The sequence below is a fragment of the Monodelphis domestica genome, chromosome 1 (genome assembly GCF_027887165.1).
Source record: "Monodelphis domestica isolate mMonDom1 chromosome 1, mMonDom1.pri, whole genome shotgun sequence".
Taxonomy (NCBI): Eukaryota; Metazoa; Chordata; class Mammalia; order Didelphimorphia; family Didelphidae; genus Monodelphis; species Monodelphis domestica.
Genome location: NC_077227.1, coordinates 698,882,083 through 698,902,503, shown reverse-complemented (window position 1 = coordinate 698,902,503; position 20,421 = coordinate 698,882,083). Strand labels below are relative to the sequence as shown.

Here is a 20,421-nt window from a genome sequence, read left to right as displayed (position 1 = left end):
TTCTTTGTTTCTCTACCTTTAATACAGCATTTTTAATAATATATGTGTGTGTGTGTGTATATATATATATATATATATATATATATATATATAAATATTTTAAAAATCAGCCATTCAGAAACTACTAGTTACTAAAATTATTTCTGAAGACCCCATAAAATTACAATTAAATTCTCTAAAGGTTGTATATAGCTTTTGATGAAGTCCATCAATTATCATCTATGTGACAATACACAAAGGCAACATGTCATCTTTGATGGATCTAGTGAAAATGGTTTAGACAAGATTGTTCATGGGCTTACAATGATATTTTTGTTCTTCAGCAAAGGTAAAGTTACAAATTAAAGATCAATATAGGCAAAACATAGCTTAAAATGATTCAGTATAACAAAGATATTGATTAAATTAAAACAGATAAACAAAAAGATTTAAACCTTAAAGCAGTCAGTAAATACCATAATATAAACCAATGAGAAGGTGCATACAGGCAGGCAATGCAGTAAAAAAAAAATCCTTTTCACCAATCCCAATAATCTTGTTCACTATTATAGGAGGTGAATAAACTCAAAATAGCAAGAAACTTCCAGATTGCTTTTAAAGTTTCCTTCCCCTCCCTCTATATTTATTATCCATTTAGATTTCATTTGTCAGAGGTCTGAATTTCCTCATAGAGGCACTGGGCAGAATCTCCACTCTGCATATTGAGAGCAGTTGGGACTTTTAGAACTTTGTCAAAATGTTGCTTGTGGCATATTCTTGAGGAGAAGGAAATAAATTGGGAAATCTCCAATGAAAATATCCCAGGAAAAGAATTAAGCAGATCCAAACTGCACTTTTTAGCTCTACCAACTCAGACTGTTGTTTCACAGTTTCAACCATGCTTTGCAAATAGCATTTTTCCTGAAAGACACTGAATGGGGTTTGTTTAAAGAGTAAACAGAAAGAAACAAAACTTAGAGGGAAAACAATAGTATATTTGCATATGAGAGAAAAAATGCTTCTCCTTAGTGTTTTGGGTCAAGAGAAAGAAGGGGGAAAAAACTGACTTTAAATCTACTGATTTGGAACTAACTGCCCTCCCTGTGAAAAACCTTTAGTAACAGCCTTATAAACTAGGAGTCCACGATCAGCTTTAAAAAAAAATCTGCTTGAAAATTAGAAGGTATGGAGTTCTTTTCTCTACTGAAAAATGGTTATGGCAGACTAGAAACACACATGTTGAGTGTGGAAAGGGATTGGGGCAGAAAGATTTTTATACAATACCCTCTGTGGAAAAAAAAATGGCTGGGATTGGCAGGCTCTTGTGATGGGTCTGGTCTCTGCAAGAGGAGGCTCCAAGCTGGATGGAGAGCTGCCAGGAATGCTGGCCAAGTAGATGGACAGGAGAAACAGCAGGGAGCAGGGAGGGGCAGGAGCACAGGCACACCCTGCCACCAGACTCTAGGCAAACTTAATATCTTTACTGTAAGACTATCTGCTCAAAATTTTTTTGAGAATATGTAGTCCCTTTGTGGTCACCAAAATGTGGAGGTTAAAATTAATAATCAATAACTAAATATTATATAAAAATTTTATTAATAATAACTAAAACAAAAGAACTACCTGACTTCAGCTCCTTCACAGGTCCAAGAGAGAGAGAGAGGGAGGAGTTATAGCCACTTAAATACAATCACGCAAATGTGGGGATGTAGGAAAATGGAATTTTGGAAAATCCTAAGGGACTTCTGGGGGATGATGTCCAAAGGCTCAAAATCTCCATTTATACAGCAGTATGTTATAGTAGAAAGTGTGCTGTATTTCTGATCAGAGTTTACTTTCAGAGATCCTGGGTCTTTTACTTCCTGTGTGTATTCTTGAGTACTTATATACTTTAGTTTTCTTATCTGTAAAATGAGGAATTTAAACTTAAAAGACCATTAGGGTCCTTTAAGCTCTACATATATGATCCGAAAAAATAATTTCTATTTCTTATGTCAATAGATTTTTGTGTTTTTGTATGTCTTGATCATCATTTTAGTCATTGGATTTTTTCTTTTTCAGATCATATCATATGTGACAATATGCACCTTAGCCTGAAGAAAAGACACAATGTCCGAGTAATATTTAAAAAAAGTCTGTGAGGTAAGTTTTAAAGTCAGTTTATGAATATCTGTCATTTTTCTTTTTATTTTAGAAAAGTACAGATTAATTTTAAGTAACCTCAGTTGTTACTTTAAAGATTTGCCAGATGAGGTGGTGCATGCCATAGTCTTTGAGGCTAGGCAGGCTAATGCTGGGTCAGTAGAGTTAGAGCTCAGAGCTATTAGAAAGCTAGTTGATTGTGTCAGCACAAAGACACCAGTATGGTAAGCCCTGGGAATTGGAGGGCTACCAGACTGCTTAAATGGGGGGAGAACTAGCACAGGTTGAAAAATATGGTTAAATCAGATTAAAGCTTCTGATTGGTTCCTGGAGTGGCGATTGCATTTCCAGCCTGGGCTAGATAAAGATTCAGCTTCAAGTAAATAAATAAAGTTAAGAAAACTCGACCTCTTCATATAGCCAATACAATACTAAAATAAAATCTTTTCAAGGGGAAGTTTTTGTTTAATTTAGCCATCTTGCCTTGGCTTCTCTTGTCCCTTTCAGAATTATTGTCTAATGGCAGCTCTTGTCAAAGTAAACATTTTTGGCAAGTTTTAGTACTGTGATGTCTTTTATGCATCTTGATTTATTGTGTTTTTGTGATTCTTGCCAAATTCTGGTTTACTTTCTTTTTCTTTGCAGTCCTTGTCTTATAATATGTGGGCTAGGGGAAGATTTTGATTTCTCAATAATTACTGTTTTCAAATAGGAGATGCATTTTGTTTTTGTTTTTAAAAACCCTCAGCTTCCATCTTAGAATTAATACTTTGTATTGGTTCCAGGGCAGAAGAGCATTAAGGTCAAGGCAATAGGGGGTTAAGTGACTTGCCCAGTCACACAGCTAAAAGTATTGTGAGACCAGATTTAAATCCAGGTCCTCTCGTTTCCAGGCCTGGTTGTATCTGCTGAGCCACCTAACTGCCTGTAAAGAAACAAATTTGACTAGATGGCTTCTAAGATCCCTTCTACCATAGAAATTCTGTGATCCTATAAAAGAATAACATTATTTTTTTTTTTTAAATATATTTTATTTGATCATTTCCAAGCATTATTCGTTAAAGACATAGATCATTTTCTTTTCCTCCCCCCCCCCCCACCCCCCATAGCCGACGCGTAAGTCCACTGGGCATTAGATGTTTTCTTGATTTGAACCCATTGCTTTGTTGATAGTATTTGCATTAGAGTGTTCATTTAGAGTCTATCCTCTGTCATGTCCCCTCAACCTCTGTATTCAGGCAGTTGCTTTTTCTCGGTGTTTCCACTCCCATAGTTTATCCTTTGCTTATGAATGGTGTTTTTTTCTCCTGGATCCCTGTAAGTTGTTCAGGGACATTACACCGCCACTAATGGAGAAGTCCATTACGTTCGATTATACCACAGTGTATTAGTCTCTGTGTACAATGTTCTCCTGGTTCTGCTCCTCTCGCTCTGCATCACTTCCTGGATGTTGTTCCAGTCTCCATGGAACTTCTCCACTTTATTAAAGAATAACATTATTTAGGATATTGTGAATCTTAAAATTTCTGACTCTACCTTAAAACATTTGGTTAAGGTTATTCCCTATTTAAACAATGGAGGTACTCGATCAGGAATGTATTAGGAACTTTACATTACTCCACCCATACTTAGGCATACCTTAGGGGAAGATAAAGTTGTAAAACTCCTTACTAAACAATAAAAAGTACTTAACTCATACTTATAGTGAGGCCAAGCCCTTAAGCTAGGTCTATTTTTAGATCTAATACAAAAGGGTGCTAAGTACCTATGAAGGTCAAATTAATTACTAAAAGATCAGGCAATTTTCAAGGGGCAACCTTAACAAAAGAGGTGTGAAGTTTTAGTCTACCCAGAGAAGTTGAGAACTAAAGATGTGAATTAAGAATGGTCAGCCCTGTGAAAATGTCTACTGTGATTGGTAGATGTGAAAACTTAGAGGAGGTGACATAGGAGAAAATTCTCTTTAAAAGGAGGTCAGAAGGCCTCTGGATGGAATTCAGCTTTTGAAAGCCGAATTGTAGGGTCTCTCTCTCTCTCGGTGGCTGAACTTAGTTCAGCTTCCTGAGCTAAACTGGAGGGTCTCTCTGAACACTAGAGCTTGCTTGGACAAATCTTGTGGTGATGGATTAAAGACTGACTTAGTTTCTCTCTTAAAGAGAAACCTTCCTGTTATTTCCTCTTACTCTGTCTCTCTCCCTTTCTTTAATTCCTTAATTTGTATTAATTAAAATCTCCATAAAACCCAGCTGACTTGGGTATTTCATATTTGGGAATTTTTCCCATGGCGACTACTTTATTTTTTACTTAAATCAAGACAATAAAAATTACCTTTACAGTTTTGGCAGTTCAAAGTCTTGAAACCATATTTTCGCGGTCATAGTTTATGGCAACCACTCTCTTGTCGGTTACAATATGGAGATATCTGTTACCCTGGACAAGTCTTAATTCTAATCACCTAGCCTCTTACCACTCTTCTGTCTTGGAATCAATACTTAGTAGCATTTCTAAGAGAGAAGGTAAGAGTTTACAAAAATTATTCCTTCATGATATCTAGTAGGCCTAGATGAAAACCAGTGAGAGGAGAACAGGACCTCCTGAAGCATTCTGTTGCACTTTTGGTGAGCCCTAATTGTGGATGTTTTTCCTTAGATGAAACTAAAAATCTGCCTTCAGTGACTAATTTGCTAGATTATCTCTAGATTTTTGAATGTCTACAATTCAACAAGTCCATAGATGTGTCTAACCTTTTGCTTCATTATATTCCATAGGACATAATTCCATTCCAAGGAATATAAAATCCATATTCAGTAAATGGAGTCCACTGTGATCCCTAACCAGTCAGGGTCTGGGTATCCCTGATCTTTAATTCATTTGCTTATAACTAATTATAAATGAATCTGGGCAAAGCGGGGAGGGCTGACCTACTTTTTCTGCCTTAAAATTTCATTTACACTTGAGGTCCTCTCACCTCTCTGTCTTGAGTATACCCACCATCCTTACCTGAAAAAGCGTCCCATCATGCCAAGCCTAATCACCAAAACTCAGCTTATTGTACTGATTTCCTTGTCTATAAAAACATAGGAATAGGAAGAAGTTATTTCTAAGGGTTTTTATAGCTCTAGGATTCAGTGAGTTGCATGTTCCTTTACAGTAAATGTAAGGTTATTAACCAGTATCATACAGTATAAATGTAAAACCTTTTGCCTTTCAAGGTTGACACATTGTGAAGATTGTTGGATTTGTAGTGAGAAGACTTAGAGTCTAATCTAGACCCAATTTTCTACCTCTGGCCTTGGGCTTTTAAACTTTGGGTTTGAGGTAAAATGAAAGTATTGGACTATATGACCTCTATAGGTATTTCCAACTCTAAATATGTGTTCTTGTATGATATTTTCAATTGAGAGTTTCTGGTCTCTAGAAACTGTTCCTTGAGTAATGGAAGCCTATTAATAAGTTAGTTTTGATATTCTCAGAAGTGGGTGCTATCTTTATTTAACATGGCAGGATTGGGATTGGAGTCAAAATCTCATTAAACCTCAGTCATCAGAAGTCTGGCTGTTGTCATTATAGCAGAGAAATGATTAGGAATCTTATTGGCTGTTGTCAATCAATAGAATGCTTTCAAATTTCAGAAATAAACATTAATTAGTGTGAAATCAATAGTGATTTTTGTTTTAAGGGTAACTAGGTTTTCATGTTATTCCTTAATGGAATAGTATTTGAATAGCACATTGATCATAAATTCTCTTTAGCACACCATTTCCACATTTTCAACAATATTTTAAGTTAGAGTAGGGGCAAAGGAAATTGCCCTTTACTGCTTCCCTCCTCCTGTTGTCTGGTTGCTTTTACTGAAGTAATACAGTGACTCAGCAATTTGCTGCAGTAGTTTGTTACATTTTTTTTCATGTATGTAGCCTTGACCTTGTTTTATATATTAGTTGCTCTCTTGAAAAGTTTGGACAATTTTTCTTTGGAAATTGAATCATTCAAACCATGTTCTGTGCATCTTCTACTTCCTTGATCATGAATGTTGGTATTACTTTTTCTGATTTAATCTTCTTATCATTCTGTCTTTCCTAATGTCTAGTGATGCCAAGCCTCTGGTCTTTGTTCTTGTGATGACCTTCATTCTGCCCTCCCCTCAGTTCTTTTCCAGGTCATCACCCCTGTACTGGTAACACTTCTCTTTCCTGTTTTGACCACTTGGTGAACTGATTCAACTCTCCACTCTTCTCTCTCAGATCCTTTACTCCTTTATTCCATTAGTGATCATAATCTTCCCAAGCTCCAACTGTGGATTATTCTTGCTCTCAGCTTTTGTTCCAGTTACGTGTCTCAAACAGACCTCGAGAAAATCTTGAAACTGCTGGTTGGGTCCATTACAACTTTATGCTTCATTATCTCAATTGGGCTTTCACTTTCTATAGAAAGGGAAGTTTTTGCTATCTTACTTACTCTAATGACTGTATCACCCCATATTTCCCACCTTTAAAGCTGAGGACCTTCTTGTCTCCTTTACTGAAAAAAATCAGACCATTCACTGAAAACTTTCTTTTTTCCCTCATCTCACATCATTCAGGCATCTTTCCTTCTTTCTCCTCCTTCTTTCCAGTTACATGAAGAACTGGCAAATCTTCTATAAATGTTCTTGATCTCATTTCCTCTTGATTTCTCCAGCAAATTGCCCCCAGTTATTTCTGTCCTCTTTTTTTTCCCAATCTCTTCCTATGTACTTGCTTCTTCATCCTGTCTACCACATAATCATATCTCTTCTACCCATAACTCACCCTTGTTTGACCCTGTCATTCCACCTAGTTCTCATCTTATATCTTTACTCCCCTTTATGGCTTAATTCTTAATAAAGCTGTCTACATTCAATGCCCCTTTCTTCTCATTCTCTTTTAAAAACCCTCTGCAATAAGGTTTCTAGCCTCATCATTCTATTGAAACTGCTTTCTCAGAGGTACCAATGATGCTTAAAAAAACAACAGCAACCCTTACCTTCTTTCATAGAAGTGATATCAACTATCACTTATGGGTCACACAACTGGGAAATGTCTGAGACCAGATTTGAAACCAGATCCTCCTGACTCCAGGTTGCCCCTACCAATACTTCCTTAATAGCCAAATATAATAGCTTTTTCTCAATCTTCATCCTTCTTGACCTCTCTGCAGCATTTCTGACATGGTCAGTAACCTTCTGGACATTTCTATCTCATTAAGATTTTATGACCTCTCCTGCTTCTCTTTAAAAAATAAGTGAAAAATCACTACATGGGAAGAAAATGTTTTAAATTATTAATTAGAAAAATGTAAATTAAAGCCATTTTCATGATTCTGAGATTTCATTTCTTACTAGTGACAAAAAAAAGGGAAAATTATAAATGTTGGAAGGGCAATGGAAAAACAGGGATATTGGTTCACTATTGGTGTACCTGCAGATGGATATAACCATTCTAGAAAGCAACTTGAAATTAAATGCTCAGAAAGTTACTGATTAGTGTATGCCCTTTGACTTGGATATACTATTAGGCCTTTACCCAAAAGATTTCAGGAAAAAAAAAAAGAAAAAGTCCTATATTTGCAAAAATACTTATAGAAACTGTTATGGTGACAAAATATTAGAAAATAAGGGATGCCGTCTTCTGGGTCAAGGTGGCTACTGAGTAGAAGCAGAGCTCTTCTCCATCTCCACCAATTGAGACAGAGTGCCTCAAATAGACAAAACCAAAAACAAGTGAAGGAGTTCCATGGTAGGACACAGCACAGAAGGTAGGCAGTATTAGGGCATTTCCACACTAAAAGGGGGTGAAATTTCCCTGACCAAGGGGTAAGCTCACTACCCCTCCCCCACTTCACTTACCTTTCCAGAGTCTGAGCGAGCACAGGACAAACTTCCAAGTTCTAGGAGGGAGGCTGGCTGAGTTCAACACTGACTTACCTCAAAGAAACGACTCAGAACTCTGGGAGGCTGAGGAAACGTGGAGATAGGGGGTTGTGGAGCTTGGGGAGAGGGGCAGCCCACAGCAAAATGCCACAGAGAATGGAAAAAAGCCCTCGGGCTAAAACTTCTCCAGTGCTCAATACAGAGACCTCCCTACACTTTACATCCAGACCTCTTTCATTAAGTTCTTAGGGGCTGGACCTGCCCATAAGAACAGCAAGAGTAGGGACCCCAGGAGGCAGAGGAAACATGGAGATAGGGCATGGAGCTTGGGCGAAGAGAGGAGGCTCAAAGCAAAACACCACAGAGACCCGAAAAATAGCCTCTGGACAAAAACATCTCTAGTGCTCAAAACAGAGACTTGCCCACACTCCACACCCAGACCTCTGTGAGACAATCTTTAAGTTCCTGGGGGCTGGATCAGCCACTAAGAGCAATTGGACACTACTGAAAACTGAGGAAAAATATCCTCAGGGCAAAAACCTCTCCAGAGCCCAATACAAAGATCACTCACATTCCTCACTTAGACATCTGACCCAGAAGGAACAAGTCAGTGGAGTTAAAACACCCAAACCTTTGGGGGAAAAATGGAAATTGGTCACAAGTTCTTGAAGACTTCAAATCTGAGATTGTCAGAAAAATGGAAGAGATGTGGCAAAAAAAGTGGGAAATAGCCCAAAAAGAAAATAACAGTTTAAAAGACTGGATCTCCCACTTGGAAATTGAAGCCCAGAAATCAAATGAAATAACAAGCAAATTAAAGACCAGAAATGACCTGCTGGAAACCATGAAAAGCAGGATAGATCAAACCAAAAAGGAAAATGAAATGATCTTAGCTAAAAACCAGTCATTAAAAACTAGAATTGCTCAAGTAGAATCCAATGATTTCACAAGATAGCAAGAATTAATAAAGCAAAGCCAAAAAAAAATGACAGATTAGAAAGCAACACAAAATATCTCACTGAGAAGGTGGTTGACCTTGAAAATAGAGGCCGGGGAGACAATTTGAGAATCATAGGCCTACCTGAAAATCGGGGGTGGGGGGGTGGGGAACAGAAACCATGACACCATACTACAAGAAATTTATCTAAGAAAACTGCCCTGAGGTTCTGCAACAACAGGGCAAAAAGACATTGAAAGAATCCATAGATAACCTGCCACACTAAATCCTCAAAAGACAACCTCCAGGAATGTAATTGCCAAATTCAACTTCCAAGCTAAGGAGAAAATATTACAAAAAGCTATAAAAAAAAATTTAGATATCAAGGAGCAGCAATCAGGATTACACAGGATCTGGCAACCCCCATGCTAAAAGACTGCAAGGCTTGGAATACGATATTTAGAAAAGCAAGGGAAATGGGTCTACAACCAAGGATCACCTACCCATCAAAATTGACTATATACTTCCAGGGGAAAGTATGGGTATTCAACAAAATAGAAGACTTCCAAATATTTGTAAAGAAAAGATCAGAACTAAATAAATAGAAAATTTGATGCCAAAATCTAAAAACTAAGAGAAACATGAAAAGATAAGAAAGAGAAGTGTCATATGTGTGTGTGTGTGTGTGTTTGTGTGTTCTCTGAGGGCTTCAAATAAGGCCAAATCATTTATATTCCTACATGGAAAAATGTTATTTGTAACTGTCAAAAATTGTATTTACTATTATAGTAGTTAGAAGAATTATTCATAGGTAGAGATTGGGGTACTAAGTGGTTTAAAATCATATATTTAAGAAAAGAAGAAAGAAGGGGGGATGATCTCAATAGAAACTTGAAGGAATAAGAAAATTAGGATAACCTATACTACACAAAAAGGCACATGGGAGAGGGAGGGGAAGAATACAACTGTAAGAAGGAGAGGAAGAGAGTGCTAAAAGTTAAAGCTCAAACCTTATTCTCAGTGGAAACAATTCTGAGAGGAAAGAGCATCTATATCCATTGGGGTATTGAATTCTATCTTACCCTATAAGGAAGCTGAGAGGGGAAAACTAAGGGGTGGGGGATTGGGAGGGGAGTTTAAAAAGGTGGGGAGGGAAAGAGGGGGAAGAGATTTTAATAGAATTTTAAAAAACAAAAGGGGAATAAAAAGGGAGGGGATGGAAAGGGAGGATGGGGAGGGAAGCAATTCAAGGGGGGAAGAGTGTGTGGGGTAGCTTAAAAAGACCCCAAAAGAAAATTAAGAGAGGAATAAGAAGGGAGGGGGGGAGAAATGATAGTAAAATAAGGCTGCTGATTACGGGGACTGATTAAAAACAATACTAGTGTAGAAGGAAATAATGAAAGAGGAAAGTGCAGGACAAGGAGAGAAAATGAAAATGTTGAGAAATACACAGGTAGTAATCATAACTTTGAATGTGAACCTGTAAAGCGAAAGCAAATAGCAGAGTGGATCAAAAACCAAAATCCTACCATATGTTGTCTACAAGAAACACACATGATTGAAGGTAGATATGCATAGGGAAAAGTAAGTGGATGGTGCAAAATCTATTGGGCATCAACTGATAAAAAGAAGGCAGGACTTGCAATCATGATATCTGACAAAGCCAAAGTAAAAATGGATCTAGTTAAAAGAGATAGGGAAGGTAATTACATCCTGATAAAAGGCAGTATAGACAATGAGGAACTATCAGTACTCAACATGTATGCACCAAATGGCATAACATCCATATTTTTAAAGGAGAAACTAGTGGAGCTCAAGTATGAAATAGATAGAAAAACTATATTAGTAAGAGACTTGAACCTTCCTCTATCAGAACTAGACAAATTGAACCAAAAAATAAATAACAAAGAAGTAAGAGAAGTGAATGAAATCTTAGAAAAATTAGAGTTAGTAGATATGTAGAGGAAAATAAATAGGGACAAAAAGGAATACACCTTTTCAGGAGCACATGGTACATTCACAAAGATTGACCATGTACTAGGGCATAAAAACATTGCAAACAAGTGCAAAAAAGCAGAAAAAATACAACCTTTTCAGACCACAATGCAATAAAAATAATTAGTAAGGGTAGATGTAGAGGCAAATCAAAAATAATTGGAAATTAAATAATATGGTTCTCCAAAATCAGGTAAAGAACAAATGATAGAAATAATAATTTCATTGAAGAAAATGAAAATGAAGAGACATCCTTTCAAAATCTATGGGATGCAGCTAAAAAATATTTAGGGGGAAATTTATATCCTTATGTTCATATATTAATAAATTAGAGAAGGCAGAGAAGGCAGAATTGGGCTTGCAAATTAAAAAACTAGAAAATGAACAAATTAAAAATCCCCAGATGAAAACTAAATTAGAGATCCTAAAAATCAAAGGAGAAATTAATAAAATTGAAAGTCAAAGAACTATTGATTTAATAAATAAGACTAGAAGCTGGTACTTTGAAAAAACAAATAAAATAGACAAAGTACTGGTCAATCTAATTTAAAAAAGGAAAGAAGAAAACCAAATTGACAGTATTCAAGAGGAAAAAATGAGGTCTCACCTTTAATGAAGAGGAAATTAAGGCAATCATTAAAAACTATTATGCCCAATTATATGGCAATAAATATGGTAATCTAGTTGATATGGATGAATATTTACAAAAATATAAATTGCCTAGACTAACAGAGGAAGAAATAGATTACCTAAAAAAACCCATTTCAGAAAAAGAAATTGAACAAGCCATCAAAGAACTCCCTAAGAAAAAATCCCCAGGCTCATATTGATTCACAAATGAATTCTATCAAACATTCAAAGAACAACTAATCCCAGTATTATACAAACTATTTGACAGAATAATCAAAGAAGGAGTTCTACCAAATTCCTTTTGTGACACAAATATGGTACTGATTCCAAAGCCAGGCAGGTCAAAAACAGAGAAAGAAAACTACAGACCAGTCTCCTTAATGAACATAGATGCAAAAATCTTAAATAGGATACTAGCAAAAAGACTCCAGCAAGTGATCACGAGAATTATTCACTATGATCAGGTAGGATTCATACCAGGAATGCAAGGATGGTTCAATATTAGGAAAATCATCCACATAATTAACCATATTAACAAGCAAACTGAGAAAAATCACATGATTGTCTCAATAGATGCAGAAAAAGCCTTTAACAAAATGCAACACTCAGTCCTACTGAAAACATTAGAAAGTATAGGAATAGAAGATCCTTTCCTAAAAATAATAAACAGTATATATCTAAAACCATCAGCCACCATCATCTGCAATGGGGATAAACTAGATGCATTCCCAATGAGATCAGGAGTGAAACAAGGATGCCCATTATCACCTCTATTATTTAACATTGTACTATAAACACTAGCAGTAGCGATTAGAGAAGAAAAAGAAATTGAAGGTATTAAAATGAGGTGACCAAGCTATTACTCTTTGCAGATGATATGATGGTCTACTTAAAGAATCCTAGAGAATCTACTAAAAAGCTAGCAGAAATAATAAATAACTTTAGCAAAGTTGTAGGATACAAAATAAATCCACATAAGTCATCACCATTTCTATATATTTCCAACACATCTCAGCAGCAAGAATTAGAAAGAGAAACTCCATTTAAAATCACCCTAGACAATATAAAATACTGAGGAATCTATCTGCTGAAACATAGGAACTATATGAACACAACTACAAAACACTCTACACAATTAAAACTAGATCTAAACAATTGGAAAAACATTGATTGCCCATGGGTAGGACGAGCTAACATAATAGAAATGATAATCCTCAATTTACTTATTTAGTGCCATACCCACTGAACTACCAAAAACTGAATTGCTGAATTAGAAAAAACTATAACAAAGTTCATTTGGAAGAACAAAAGATTAAGGATATCCAGGGAAATAATGAAAAAAAAAATGCAAAGAAAGGAGGCCTTGCAGTCCCAGATCTCAAACTATACTATAAAGCAGTGGTTATCAAAACCATTTGTTACTGGCTAAGAGACAGAAAAGAGGATTAGTGGAATAGACTTGGGGTAAGTGACCTCAGCAAGACAGTTTACAATAAGCCCAAAGATCCCAGCTTTTGGGACCAAAATCCACTATTTGATTAAAAACTCCTGGGAAAATTGGAAGACAGTATGGGAGAGATTAGGTTTGGATCAACATCTCACATCCTATACCAAGATAAACTCAGAATGGGTGAATGACTTGAATATATAGAAGGAAAATATAAGCAAATTAGGTGAACACAGAATAGTATACATGTCAGATCTTTGGGAAAGGAAAGACTTTAAAACCAAGCAAGAGCTACAAAAAAAATCACAAAATGTAAAATAAATAATTTTTATTACATCAAATTAAAAAGGTTTTGTACAAACAAAACCAGTGCAACCAAAATTAGAAGGGAAGCAAGAAATTGGGAAACAATCTTCATAACAAAAACCCCTGACAAAGGTCTAATTACTCAAATTTATAAAGATCTAAACCAGTTGTACAAAAAATCAAGCCATTCTGCAATTGATAAATGGGCAAGGGACACGAATAGGCAATTTTCAGTTAAAGAAATCAAAACTATTAATAAGCAAATGAAAAAGTGTTCTAAATCTCTTATAATCAGAGAAATGCAAATCAAAACAACTCTGTATCACCTCACACCTGACAGATTGGCTAATATGACAGCAATGGAAAGTAATGAATGCTGGAGGGGATGTGACAAAGTCAGTACATTAATGCACTTTTGGTGGAGTTGTGAATTGATCTAACCATTCTGGAGGGCAATTTGGAACTATGCCCAAAGGGTGCTAAAAGACTGTCTGCCCTCTGATCCAGCCATAGCACTGCCGGGTTTGTACCCCAGAGAGATAAGGAAAAAGACTTGTACAAGAATATTCATAGCTGTGCTATTTGTGGTGACAAAAAATTGAAAAATGAGGGGATGCCCTTCGATTGGGGAATGGCTGAACAAATTGTGGTATATGTTGGTGATGGAATACTGTCGTATTCTATTGAATACTAAAGGAATAATGAACTGGAGGAATTCTATGTGAACTGGAACAATCTCCAGGAAGTGATGCAGAGTGAAAGGAGCAGAACCAGGAGAATATTGTACACAGAGACTGATACACTGTAGTACAATCGAATGTAATGGACTTCTCTATTAGTGTCAGTGCAGTGATCCTGAACAACCCAGAGGGATCTATGAGAAAGAACACTATCCACACCCTGAGAAAGAACTGTGGGAGTAGAGAAACACTGAAGAAAAACAACTGCTTGATTACATGGGTCTTGGGGATATGGTTGGGAATGTAGACTCTAAAGGAACATCCTAATGCAAACACCAACAACATGGAAATAGGTTTTGATCAAAGACACATGTAATATCCAATGGAATTGGGCATCAGCTACGGGCAGGGTGGGGAGAGGGAAGGGGAAGGGAAATAATACAGTTCTTGTAACCAAGGAATAATGTTTTACATTGACTAAATAAATTAATTAAAATTAAAAAAAAAAAGAAAAGAAAATATTGATGTCCATCATTTGAGGAAAAACTGACTAAGTTATATTATATAAATCTGATTGGAATATTGGAATAAGGAGAAAGGAAGGGACTTTTTTTGTGACTGTTCTTTGGGAACATTGGTTGCTGCATTATTGCTGCATTATTGCCATTGGGTAGAGCTATCATTCCCTGTCTCTGTTCGACTCTGACTAGCATTCTTTTTTTACCTTTGTATTTTTTTCCCCTTGAATTTTCCTGTTTCTAGCCATTTACCAGTTTCACATAAATCCCATTATAAAATTCCACAATTTAAGACCAGAGAGGGCCTTTGAGTCTAGTTCCTTCTCTTCATTTTATAGGTAAGAAAGCAAGTAGCAGAACTGGAGTTTGAAACTAAGTTCTTAGATTTCAAATCTGGTGTTCTTTTCCCATGATACCACAATACTAAAAACAAGTTTTCTCTTCAAAGTTAAGAGTACTGTGTGATTCAGGGGCCAGTTAAATAGGTTTTAAAAGCGGTTTTGTGTGTTTCCTATATGTTTAGGGGATAAAGGGTATTAATAACTACTCAAGTTGTACTACAACTATTCAACAGTATCATATTTAGGTTTTTGGGAATTGTTTATATGTAGCCCTATAACTTATTTGGAATTTAATCTTTCTTATTTATCTGTTCACATTACCCTGCTCACTAAGTTTTTTATAAACTTGTTTCATATTGAGTTTTTAATTCTTATTTGTTTTAGTTCTTAACTACTTTTTTCTTTTTCTTTGTCTTTGTTCTGTGATAAGACCATGTGCCCTTTTTTGTGGCTTTTGTAGATCCTGTAGTAATCTGGGCCTAGAATTCTCTTGTCATTCAGAGTTCCCTTTCAATTTTTTCCCTTACTCTCAAGTTTTCTTAATTTATATTATGTCCTTTTATCTTTAAAAAATTTAAAAATATGTATTGTAGCTTTCAGAATATTTTGGTTTTGCATTTATGAATAATATTCTCCTTCCCCATGTCCATTTAGGTTAAGTAATTTGCTTTGGGATTACTCAGAATCTGAGGAAGAATTTGAACCCATGTTTGCCTAACTAAATGCAGTGCTCTCTTCCCTCCACTGTGCTACTACTTTATCTACTAGCATATGCAGTATTTCACAGCTTTAGTCTCCTACCTCTGCACAGAAGGAACATAGATTTTCTCTGTTTTTCTCCCAGGACCAAGCTTGTTCTTTCTGGTTATCTAGTTCAGTTTCCCTTTTGTTGTTGTATCTATTTACATTGGTGTAGTCACTGTATATTGTTTTCTTGGTTACACTTATTTCACTCTGTACAAGTTCATTTTGGTCTTCTTATATTTGTTGTTTCTTAAAGTAATGATGATGTATTATTATGTCCCAGAGTTGGTTTATTTCCTCCTCAGGCATTGTTCCCGATTCCTTTAATACTACAAAAAGTTTGCTGTGGATGTTTTATTGGATAGAAATCTTTTTTTCCAATCTTTAACCTTTTGGGGATTTATACCTAGCAGTGGTGTATGCATGTTTCAAAACGATTTCCAGAATGTTGAAGCTTCATAGCTTCACTATAGCATGCTTGCCTTTCTTCATTTCCTCTAATATTTATACATTTCTTTTGATTTGGAGTAGTCTTTTGTTAAAAAAATTTTTGTCGATATCTTTTGGCTTTTTACTTCAACACAGTTTCTTCTACTATCACTTCCCCCTTACCAGAGAGCCATCCCATATAACAAATAATATTTTTAAAGGAAAAGAAAAAGAGGAAGAAGAGTAGGAAAAAAGTCTGAAAATATATGCAGAGTACCACACCCATGTACCTCCCACTTCTGCAAGAAGTAGGGTGAGGATGTCTTCTCCTTTCTCTTATTTGGAGCAGTAAACACCTTCTGATTTTTGGTTGTACTTTTCATTTACTTTGTTGTTGTTATTGTGTTTTTGTTTTTTCTTAGCTCTGCTTATTTCACTCTACATAAGTTCATATGTTCATATAAAACCATGCTTCTTGGTGTTTTAGCATACTTGTCATTTCTTTTGGCCATACTAATATATTCTATTACTTGCATATAACAATTTGTTGAACAACTCATTTGATGGTTGTTAACTTTATTTCCAAATTTTTTGGCTATCACAAAAAGTGCTGTTATAAATATTTTTGTGTTTATAGGGACTTTCTTCTAGTTAATAAACTCCTTGGAGTATAAACCTAACAGTAGAATCTCTAAGCCAAAGAATATAAACATTTTAGGTATTTTATTTGCCTAATTTCAAGCTGCTTTCCAAAGTGATGGGCTGATTTCTAGCTGTACCTGCATGTGTACTCTAGTGTGCTTCTCTTCCATAATCCTTTCACAAAATTGATTATTCTAATCTGCCAGTTTTCTGAATATGAGGTGAAACCTCAGGGTTGTTTTGATTTGCATGTCTCTTATTGTTTGTGGAAAGCAGTCTTTTAAATAGTTGTTAATAGTTCATAAGTATTTGTTCATATCCTTTGACTACTTTTTTCATTGGAGATGGATGGCCCTTGGTTTAATCTATATTTACCATATATCCTGGATATCAGACCTTTTATGTTAGAAATATTTCTTAAAAAGATTTTTTTCCCGGTCAACAGCTTCACTTATTCTAGATACATAAGTATTTATCTTAATCAGATTTTCTTTCTAGAACCTGATAAGGGAAAGGAGGCTAAAGAAACCTCTTAAGTAAAATCTCCCTTTCTTACCAGGCAGTTCACTGACTAGAGTGCTGGACCTAAAGTCAGGAAGACAAGTCCCATCTAGGACTCTTAGTAGATGTGTGATACTGGTCAAGTGACTTTACCTGTGTCTCAGTGTAAACCTCAAATTTCCTTAGACTTATAAATGTTGGAAATTTCACCATTGGGATATTTCATACTTGGAAAATTTCTTACTGATAGTCTATTGGAATGGGAACCCCATTGGCATAGGGAAATTGATGAAGAGTGATTGGTAGATGGGAGAACTGGGAGGAGCAACTTGGATGGTTTTCCTTAAAGATAGGGGGTCTGGAGACTGAAGGAGGTGGTTGAGGTTTTGGTCGGTGTGGTTCCTGGGCTCTGGGAAGGCTTGCTCTGGAGGAAGCTGAAGGTGGGGGCCTCTGAGACTGTTTCTCCATTTTGGACACGTGAGTAATAGGGACTGATCTCTTTTCTTTGCCCCAGCTATCTAAGGGCTTGGGCCTTTTGGCCCAGCCTAAACAGAAGGGGTATTTAAGCCCTATTCCCTTCTCTCCCCTTTCTCTCTCTCTATATATCTCTAATTCCTTTCTTGCTCCTATTGTAATTAAACTCCAAAAAAGGCTGACGGCTGACTTGAGGTTTTCAATTAGGAATTACATAGCTGATTCCTTGGCGACCTTAAATTAATATATATCAGTCTTTTAAAGTGATTCCCTTGTAACATCAGTTTCCACATACGTGAAGTGGGGATGATATTAATAGCACTTACCTTCCAGGGTAAAGTGAGCAAAGTGAGATAATAGATGTAAAAGCTCATTGCAAACCTTAAAACATGATATAAATATTAGCTAGTAGTAATAGTAGTAACTTAGTCTTTGGTTTCTTGTTTATGCTTAAACTTATTTTTCAAGTGACTATCACATGCAGAAAATTATAAATAGGAGGAAAATAATTTAGTACTAAATTTGTATATTTCGTGCAAAGACTTACAGAGCATTTTCAGAACTTTTAATTAGAATTGAAACATCCTCTTGGATGAAATAATTTGTTCTCCTTTAGCGGGATGAAAGGAATTCATATGTTTCTTCTCTAGTATCCCAAATGACAAGTACATTAACAAAGCCCAGATCCTACAATTAATTGCCTGACTGGGTCTCTAATCTCCTTGTGTGTGCTGCCACTGAAGAGAGCTAACTTTTTGCCCCACTCTAAAGTAGAGAGAAAAATATTTAGCAAGTAGCTAAATTATTTAGGCCACTAGATTCTGTAGAATTCCTCCATACTCTTTCAATGTTGAGTGTACAAGAGGCTAGTAGTGTTAATATTAGTCAATTGTATAAAATTGTTCTTATCCATGGCCAGATAAAAAAATAAATATTATCATCAGAAAGGTGAGATTAAAAGTACTTTTATGCTTTCAAAAACAAAATGTAATTGTAGAGATGCGCATATACTCAGTTCATCCCCCTAAGTATTTGGCTGCCAGGAAGAGTCCCAAGAGGCACAATCCTTCTGCTTTTAGAAAGTATGAAGAAATAGTTCTAAGTGATGACAGTATAACGTCTTTTCCATCTATATTAGTCATTATTCAAAATGATGTTTTTAAGATTGAACTAGAATATTAATGGTATTAGCTTGTCTTAATTCACCAAAGCTTTAAATGTTATATAAAGTAGTATACTAAATGGTAAGGAATTTAAAATTAGCTAAGCAGAATTTAAAATTTAATAAGGGCAATAATACAGAGACCTAGATAATATAATGCAAGATTATAAATCTGTAGGTAGTGGTACAAAGCAACAAAACAAATCCTAAGCAGAAATTAATTCTGATTGTTGAGGGATGATTGAGGGGGAGGGGTTGGCAAAGGTTGTGAGCAAGAAGCAGCAGCTAAGTAGAGTCTTGAAGGATATAAAGGGGAAAGAGGACTTTCTGACTTGGGAGAAGCATGATCAAAATCACAGGGCAGGGTAAAGCAATTTATTTCATAATCTGGTAGAAATATTGCTAATACTTGTAGTTTATGTGATATATATTTTTATAGAATTGTTTTACTCAATGACATATATGCCTATGAAATTAGTAAAGGATGTTACCTATGAAATGAATTGTGATTTCTTTCTCATTAACTTCCATTTAAATTTCTTAGATATAGTCCAGGGAAAAAATTTTGGCCTCAATCAGGAAATTTTGTGTGTAGATTTGTTGGTGAAATCACTCCTTTTGTGAATAGGGATGGAGATGGAAACCGAATAGGACTTCTATAATGGCATCTGGGGTTGACTCACTTTATGCCTTTTTCCCATGCCTGTGTAAGAAGATATTTGCTAAGGGACTTCAAGTGAGACCACAGCCAATCCCAAGGCCTAGTATACAAGGGTATTGTAAACTGAGGAGTTCTGATCCTCTGAAGCACAGATTGGTTGTAATGACTTTAACAAACCTCCTAGTGCCTTAAAAAAAAACTGAGAGGAATGAAGTTGAATACTAGCTGTTTCTTGTTTGTTTGTTTTTTATCCACTGTACCTATTATAGTGTTGCACATAAGAAATACATGTATTTATTGAATTCAAGAAGTATGACTAGGTTTTGGACCAGGTCTCTCTTGATTCTAAGCCCAGTGTTTTTGCCATATCTAGCTGTTGTAATGTATAGTTGAATTTCTACCTTGGTATTGTCTATCAAAACAGAAAGGAACAAATTGTTTCTCCCTTTCAGGTGTCCCTTCCACACTCTCATTCCAAACCAAACTTAATGGATTTTAATTAACTGCTGTGAGAAATAATTGGACCCCTGCCCTAAATGAGTAGACTTTTGTCTATCCTAAAGCAGTGATTTTATCTCTATGTTAATTTTGAGTCAGTATTTATCTAGTTTAATGTGATCCCACAGTGTTAGTCATTGTTCCCCTTGTATCAATATACATTAATATACATTTAGTAAGTAAAGGAAAATCATCTAATCTTAATGCATAATGTATTTTGGAGTAAATTTCTCTTTATGTTAGACTGTAGAATGTGTTAGAATGTGCTCTTGACTGACCACAGCTAAAGGGTTTCCACCCTATGTTTAATGATTTAAGTTCCACATGATAAGAGATGTCATAAGTCACTCTGGAAAGCCCCTTTTTATTTTAGGAACCCATTGTTCTTTAGTCCCTTCCTCTGATTAGCAAATATTAGACAGATGCTAACCTTCCTAGCTCTTTA

General features: G+C 35.7%; 1 protein-coding gene across 1 annotated transcript in view; it reads left to right on the top strand.

Moving 5' to 3' along the window:
- Positions 1-20,421, top strand: part of ZDHHC7 (zinc finger DHHC-type palmitoyltransferase 7) — a 70,433-nt gene that overhangs the window by 16,950 nt on the left and 33,062 nt on the right. Inside the window, exon 2 of the mRNA XM_001365353.4 lies at positions 2,041-2,121. The gene's annotated coding sequence lies outside the window, so the exon portion shown is untranslated. The remainder of the gene's footprint in view (positions 1-2,040; positions 2,122-20,421) is intronic.